General features: G+C 34.8%; 1 pseudogene; it reads left to right on the top strand.

Moving 5' to 3' along the window:
- Window positions 3,527–7,595, top strand: LOC106502439 (annotated as a pseudogene).

Raw genomic sequence — 8,611 nt, 5'->3', positions numbered from 1 at the left:
ATATGTGTTAGTATACTGTATTGGTGTTTTTCTTTCTGGCTTACTTCACTCTGTATAATCAGCTCCAGTTTCATCCATCTCATCAAAACTGATTCAAATGAATTCTTTTTAACGGCTGAGTAATACTCCATTGTGTATATGTACCACTGCTTTCTTATCCATTCATCTGCTGATAAAGTTGCAGGGTATAAAATCAACACACAGAAATCCCTTGCATTCCTATGCATTAATAATGAGAAAGTAGAAAAAGGAATTAAGGAAACAATTCCATTCACCATTGCAATGAAAAGAATAAAATACTTAGGAATATATCTACCTAAAGAAACTAAAGACCTATATATAGAAAACTATAAAACACTGATGAAAGAAATCAAAGAGGACACTAATAGATGGAGAAATATACCATGTTCATGGATCAGAAGAATCAATATAGTGAAAATGAGTATACTACCCAAAGCAATTTACAAATTCAATGCAATCCCTGTCAAGCTACCAGCCATATTTTTCACAGAACTAGAACAAATAATTTCAAGATTTGTATGGAAATACAAAAAACCTCGAATAGCCAAAGCAATCTTGAGAAAGAAGAATGGAACTGGAGGAATCAACTTGCCTGACTTCAGGCTCTACTACAAAGCCACAGTCATCAAGACAGTATGGTACTGGCACAAAGACAGAAATATAGATCAATGGAACAAAATAGAAAGCCCAGAGATAAATCCACACACCTATGGACAGCTTATCTTTGACAAAGGAGGCAAGAATATACAATGGAGTAAAGACAATCTCTTTAACAAGTGGTTCTGGGAAAACTGGTCAAAGAATGAAACTTTGTAAAAGAATGAAACTAGATCACTTGTAAAAGAATGAAACTAGATCACTTTCTAACACCACACACAAAAATAAACTCAAAATGGATTAAATATCTAAATGGAGATTCTTATATAATGGAATGGGATTGAATTAGAAGTTAGGTTGTGGAGTTACAGTAGAAAACTGAATAGCGTGATGGCTTATAGGTTTCAATTACATGATTTCAAACTTTTGAATTAGTTGTGAATTTCAAAATGCCACTCATATTCACATAGCACATGTAAATTCTGAGTTTCAGAGTCAGATGAAATAATTGTTTTGTACAATAAAACCCTTTTCTCTTTACTGACTAATTGATTTACAAATTAGAATTAAATACTATATATAAAATTCTTACAACAGTGCCTAGAAATTTGTCTTTTTATTATTTTTAATAACCAAGAGTTAATGTAGTTAAACAAGGTCTTTCTGCAATATTGTGAATAAGACAGTAGGATGAATGAGGGTGTGGATAAAAACATTAAAATATGTTTGGATTAAGGATTCCAGCCATATATCATAAGATTGAGAATGAGATAAGATATATTCTCAGTACTTCTGATTGGTTATTTGAAATACAGTAATGGATTTAATATAATGAAGTCTTTAGGGCATTATTCTTGAAGTTTTCAAGAATTTTAAACATTTTCCCCTTGAGCAATTTAAACTTATGGCTTAGAAAATTTCATGAATCCCTGGAAATAAGAAATATTTAAATTGCCTTCCTGAGTCTCGAGAAGATTCTTAAGAGAAATTCCTGGGTCTTCACAATGGGGCAGTATTCCTACTTGGGTTTGAAGGGCAGATAAAATCTTCCATATTCTCAAATATTAACTTCCCTCTTACTTTTGTACTAGAAGAATCAAAATATACTCCCTTTGTAAACAATCTTATTTGGCTCTAATGTATAGGAGCTTTTAGGAAGAAAAACACCAATACAGTATACTAACACATATATATGGAATTAAGAAAGATGGTAACGATAACCCTGTATGCAAGACAGCAAAAGAGACACAGATGTATAGAACAGTCTTTTGGACTCTGTGGGAGAGGGCGAGGGTGGGATGATTTGGGAGAATGGCATTGAAATGTGTAATATCATATATGAAACGAATCGCCAGTCCAGGATCGATGCATGATACTGGATGCTTGGGGCTGGTGCACTGAGATGACCCAGAGGGATGGTACAGGGAGGGAGGAAGAGGGGGGTTCAGGATGGGGAACACGTGTATACCTGTGGTGCATTCATGTTGATGTATGGCAAAACCAATATAATATTGTAAAGTAATTAACCTCCAATTAAAATAAATAAATTTATATTAAAAAAATAAAATGATTTAAAATAAAGCCTTTGCTATTAATGTTTTCCAGAGAAGTCCTGTGATATTATGGCTCCTCAGTGGTAATACCTTCAGAAATTTATCAACCTTGTGGAACATTTTGTGTAATAAGCTACAAATAGAAGACCAATGCAAAGCAATCTGCTATGTCTTGCAACCTAGGAGGCAAGTTGACCTTCCATTTAAGGTAATAACTGAGAACATACTAAAAACATATTTCCAAGGGGATATTGAACTGAGTCAAAGTAAGCCATGTGTTTTGGAGATAGAATATATTTTTATCATGAACTGTCTATAAAGAATAGGAATTAAAAAAATTCTAAGATGATATTTTCATCAATATACTGAAGAGAAAAATGAAAAATAGAACCAAAACAGTAATTTGAAATCTGAAGTAATTTGACTATCCTAAAAAGCTGTGTATTTAGGTCAAGAATCCATCATTTAATCAGAATATAGTTTCTTGGTCTTTGGTTTGGTGTAAGTGAGTACATGTCTACTGGTGTGATTTCTAACTGGTCCAGTGAGGTTGCTGTGAAATAGGCAGCAGATTTGCAGTCTTATCTAGAACATAAATTAGGCTGGTGTCACCAGAGTTCTGATTCTATAACAGTTTACCTCATGGGACCAATTCAGTTTTCTTTGGTTTGGTTTGCAAACATTTTTTACAGTGCTGATCATGAACAGACATTCCCTACCCTGCAGTCTCTCTATTTTGAAAATTTTGTTACTTGTTCTTGAATACATTTTATGATTTGTGTGAGAATGAAATGGAACAATGAGTCCTTGGCTAACAAAAGAATTTTGACTTTCATAGTTATTATGTATGCATGAGTATTTTTGGAATTGTTTTGAGAAATTTTAATTTTTTTTGTTGTTGCTGGTGATACATTCCTGTGAAAACTTTAGACCCAGAGATACAACCCATGAGACCATAATTGTGACACACACTCATTTAACATTTAACAGAATGAGTTGAAATAGACTTTAAAAAAATCAGCCTGTAAGTTCCTTGTTTTCAATGGTGTTGGCTTTTGCTACAGTGGTATATACTCTTCACCACCAAGTGAGGAAAGTTGGATATAACATGCATCAATGTTATATCATGTATGATGAAAATTATACATGGTTAGTTGGGTAAGAAGAGAACATATACCTGCACAGGTCTGATTGATAAAAATTTAGTGATACCTTTGTAAGATGTGAAACTGGGGACAGAAACATGAAAGAATTTGAAAAAATGAACAATTGAAGATGAAGGAAACCAAAATAGTGTTTACTATATGCCAGATGCGTTTATGCATTTAAACTTTCTCTCTCTAAAGAACACCACAATGACGCTATTAAAATCTCCATGGTAACATTCAGCAGGGCAATATAATACTCAAAATTGAATATTCCAAAATATATTTACAATTCATATTATTCTTTATCTGTGTTGCTGCTGCTGCTGCTGCTAAGTCGCTTCAGTCGTGTCCAACTCTTTGCGACCCTATAGACGGCAGCCACCTGGAAATAGTTGCTCTGAAAATCGTTCAGCCGCAAATCATCTTAATCAACTTTGCACAACAAAATTTAAGGGATTGAAGAAATCAAGAAATTATGTGTTAAAGAAAAAAAAATCCCCATGTGTAGGTGAGAATGTTGAGATATAAAAGTTATTTGTTCAAAGTCACATATCTAGTAACTGGTCCTGTTAGCAGAAAGGATATGGATGAAGGATCCTAATCCTGTGGTCACTGCTGGCCAGAAACAGGCTTAATCCATAGGGAAATCATGTATAGTGTGTGTTCATATGTTCTTCACAAAGATAGAGGCCTGTTATCCATCCAGTCCACATACAAGATCTTTTTCTTTTGAGCACTGTGCCAGATTAATAAGAAAGTCTGTGCTGAAGATCAACTTTAAATATTGAAGCACACATCAGCCAGAAGGGAAGATGCTTGTTCCATGTGCTGAGGTAAATGGGAGCAAGATGTTAGCCATCTCTCTCTGTAATCTCAGATTTGCAAAATTTATCAATGGGTCTCAACTAGGCCAGTAAACCAGAATAAAGATATTTACTTTAAAAAGAAGTAACTAGTTGGTAGGGAAAATGTGTTGAAGACATGAGTCCTGAATACAGGATAAAACTTTTGGTTATATATTCCAGACATTTACCTCAACAAATCCTAACCAAACATCTCTCAGTTTAAAAAAGGCCAAGTTGGATTAGAAGTTCTCTAAGTCTATTCTGGCTTTGACATTTAGAAAGAAAGAGAGGAGTTAGTTGGGAAATATTTAATTATCTTAGCGTTGGAATCAGAAATCATTTTAGGGAAAGATGAAATGTAAAATGTCTTGGAGTACTGAAGACTCTGACAAAGATCTAAGATAAGGATGAAGAAATGACTGGGACTCAATCTGGGTGAGAAAAGGAAAAGACTTCATTGGTTTGCTTCTGAGAGTGGACAAAAGAGTGGTGAAGTGAGACAGAAAGGAGAGATGGGACATGAAGGGCAGGAGCCAGAGCACTGAAAAGAAAGGAAAACTGAGTGCTGGGTGGGGAAAGCCCAACAGAGAAACCCTCAGTGGAAGTGAAGGTATATACTGACCAAAGTGGGTGTTAGAGACCAGGCATGCCTAACTTTTGCCTTTCTGGAAATAATAAGTAAAGTGTTTTATTTTCACACATGGATTGGGGGTTGAAATTTTAACAGGTTGTGGAAAATGTGATAAATTTAAAAAATTTGACTCACTGTGGGCCAGCACAGGAGCAGCATTCAGGCAATTACCGTTCTGGAAAGCAGGGTGTCCTTGAAATCATAAATGTATTATGGTGATTCTCTGAAATATTAGAGAGACCATGAAATTGGGATTATGGAGTGAGAATTTCAAGCAAGTTAATCTAGATCTTTCATATCTGTACTAGGTAGGAATTATCTTCTTTGTGTAGATTAGGAAAGCAAGTTTCAAAAATTTCAAGTGATGATTTGCCTAATTTTATGTATCAGTAAGAATCATGGTTTGATTTAGAGCCCAAATTTCACACTCTGAGGATAGCGTTCTGATTCTCTGCAGAGGATGACTGGAAGCTCTTCTTTTAGTAAACGTGGTTTTCATCCTCTTTCCTTTCAGATTCTACATCAAATAAGGTTTAAAAGCTAATTCATCTACATTCTTTAATGTCACATGTAAGAAAGCAGATGTAAACTAATTGAGAAATCTTCAGGTTTTTATTTTGGCTTAGAGATATATGGGAAAATTGTATGCATTTTACATGTATCAGAAGTTAACATATTTGAGGAAGCAATGTGTTATTAAAAATCTTTAGTGCAAGTTATCATCTTGCTGGACTGTGGGGAACAAGCTCTTGAGCTCACAGTGCAAGGTGGGAAGAATAGAGACATGCACATCTGAGTATAGTTCATTGTGATATACTTCAGTAACATATGTACAAAGAATGAAACTGCAATTAAGATTTTTGCACATGGTTTTGATGATTGAGCAATGTTATTAAGAGTAATATTACAAAAGACAAGATTGCAGATGGGAAACAAAGACACTCTAAGGAGGTAAAATATATATTAAAGACATAGAAATGGTAAATTCATGATGAGTATAGGAATGACAAGTCTGTTGCTATTTCAGAGCAGAAAGTGTGCATGGAAATAGAATATTGGGAGATGAGGATAGAGACATAGATAAAAGAGAACACAAGGCCTATGTATGTGAAGGCTCATCTAAGCCTGCTCTTTAGAAAGTGATTTTTAAACATATGTCTCAGTATGTGATTGGTTGTAAGATATGGTGAAAGAAATTTTATTTGAATAATAAAATACTAAGACTTAGAAAGTGATTTTGTTTCTAAGAAAGGAAGGGGTTCAATATTATTTTCATATTCAAATTGCCTTCTTGAGGGGAGAAATTGGGTGACATTATAGTTGGATGTGACTGAAGCAACTTAGCACACACACACGCGTAGTCATTGGACTCCAGCCAATCTTCTCAGTCTTATCTCCTAATGTTCCTTGTGTCAGTGTGTCTGTCTATTCATAAGATAATTTTCAGCTTTATGAAGGGCAAGCAAACTCTCTCTCATTATAACTTTTTAAAAAATTGCTCCTCACTTGGCACATCTCCCGTGGTCCTTGACCTGATTAAGTTCAGTGCTACTTTTGATTAATCATCTGCTCCCAACATAGAGATAGGGTTCTTATTGACTGTGCCCTATATTTGATTATGAACTGCCTGAAAGAAGGGCTTGTGTTAACTCAGCTCTAGATTCTCAGTGTATTTAGTAAATGTGGCATGAATGAGTGAATAATTAATATGATATTGCTAATAATATTGGAGGGCAATGCTCTTTTTAAAGTTCTCCTAACAAAAACCCCTCGAAAGTTGCTAGAATGTAAAATTTAAATAAAGGCCACGTATACTTTTATTCACTACTACTGATGGACTAGGAGGATTAAAATGGGCAAGACAAACTCAACAGTCATTTCTAATTTTTTTCTTTCTGGGATTTACTCACTATCCCAAAGTTGAAATCACCATATTTGTGCTGTGTTTGCTGATGTACTTGATCACCTTACGAGGTAATAGTATTATGATTTCTTTTAGTGCCCTGGATTCTCACCTACACACATACATGTACTTCCTCAGCAACCTGTCATGTCTGGACATCTGGTATACTTCTGTCCTGACTCCAATGCTGGCAAACTTTGTTTCAGGGAAAAACACCATCTCATTCTCAGGGTGTTGCTGCCCAGATGTACTTCTCTTTGGCCATGGGCTCCACTGAGTGTGTGCTCTTGTCCGTGATGACATATGACTGATGTGTGGCCATCCGTAACCCTCTGAGATACCTCATCATCATGAACAAGAAGGTTTATGTACAGATTGCAGCTAGCTACGGGGTGACAGGCTCCTTCACTGCTCTGGTGGAAATGGTTTCTGTGTTGCAGCTGTCTTTGAGTGGAAGTAGATGTCATTTCGTTTGTGAGATTCTGGCTCTCCTAAAATTGGCTTGTGTAGACACTTCAAAGTTTCAGTTAATCATGTTGGTGATCAGTGTACTTCTTTCTTGTGCTGATTCTGCTCATTTTTATTTCTTGAGTGTCCATCCTCTCCAGCATCCTAAGAATCAGCTCAATGAATGGTTGAAGCAAAGCCTTTTCAACATGTGCAGCCCACTTGAGTGTAGTGAATTTGTTCTATAGGACAGCCCTCTCCATGTATCTGAAGCCCTCAGCTGTAGATTCACAGGAAATAGATAAATTTATGGCTCTACTCTATGTGATTTTAACCCTCAAATTGAATCCAATCATCTATAGTCTAAGCAACAAAGAGATGAAAACAGCTGTGAAAAAGATGCTGATTAAAAACCCCTTTTGTACTTTCTTAGTCCCCAGTGGCAAATAACATTGATAAGCACATGTGAAAACACATAAATTTAAGGAATGTTTAGTGGTCAAGGTACATCAGAACTTTGGAATTGGGGAATACACTCATTTCAAATGTGACGTGTGGTTTTCTAAGTCTGTTTCTTGATCTATAATTGAAGTTGTTAGATAATATAAAAATATATAAGTATATCTCAAGCTCTTACATAGATTTTAATGATGACAAATTTTATTTCAGGGAGTTAGAATATAAAATTAACTAATGTCAGTGTAGCCAATCATTAAGCATTCAGTATTATAAATATGCATTATGTAAGCATAGTAACTAGTAGATTTTTGAGCTAATTTATGATTAACATTTTTCTAAATAGTGACATTTGATGATAGCAATCATATATTCTATAAATGTGTGGTTGTGTTTTACATATTTGGGTATGCTTTTGTATCCAGGGTGGGATGTATGGCAATGTCCATGTGCAAATATAAAAAGTCTGCATAAAACAATCCTAAATAAAACTGGGGTGGAGATGTATCATTATGAACAAAAAAATCAGAGTTTAATGATATGTTGTTTGTCATAGAGTGCTGACTTTATATTATTAACTCAAAGAAACTACAGAGTACCTCAGTGAAACAATCAGCTCATTTCTGTTGTACTTTTTTTAGATGCCTGGTTGTTTAAATCCAAGAATATAAATGAACTATTAACATTTAGAGGATAAAGGCAAGATATTAACCCTATATTACAGAATTTACAATACCCCAGACTCATTAAATTGACATAAAATATTGAATTGTATGAAGATATCTTATTCTATAAACCACAATATATGAGTAATTACAAAGTGTACAGTTAGTAGCTTTTGTAACATTTATATTCTGCCTGTGGACCAGTTGCTTAAATGTGAAGTTGATATGCACATCTAATTTACCCTTTATCATGGAGATGTCACAGAGCTAATGGAATTATAGTGATGGCTTTAACTCAAGCTGAAAATTACCACTCACAGAAAGACAGAGAAGCTTTAGAGGGTA

This window comes from Capra hircus, chromosome 8 (assembly GCF_001704415.2).
Source record: "Capra hircus breed San Clemente chromosome 8, ASM170441v1, whole genome shotgun sequence".
Taxonomy (NCBI): Eukaryota; Metazoa; Chordata; class Mammalia; order Artiodactyla; family Bovidae; genus Capra; species Capra hircus.
The sequence above is the reverse complement of the archived record's forward strand: the minus strand, read 5'-3'. Positions and strand labels throughout refer to the sequence as shown.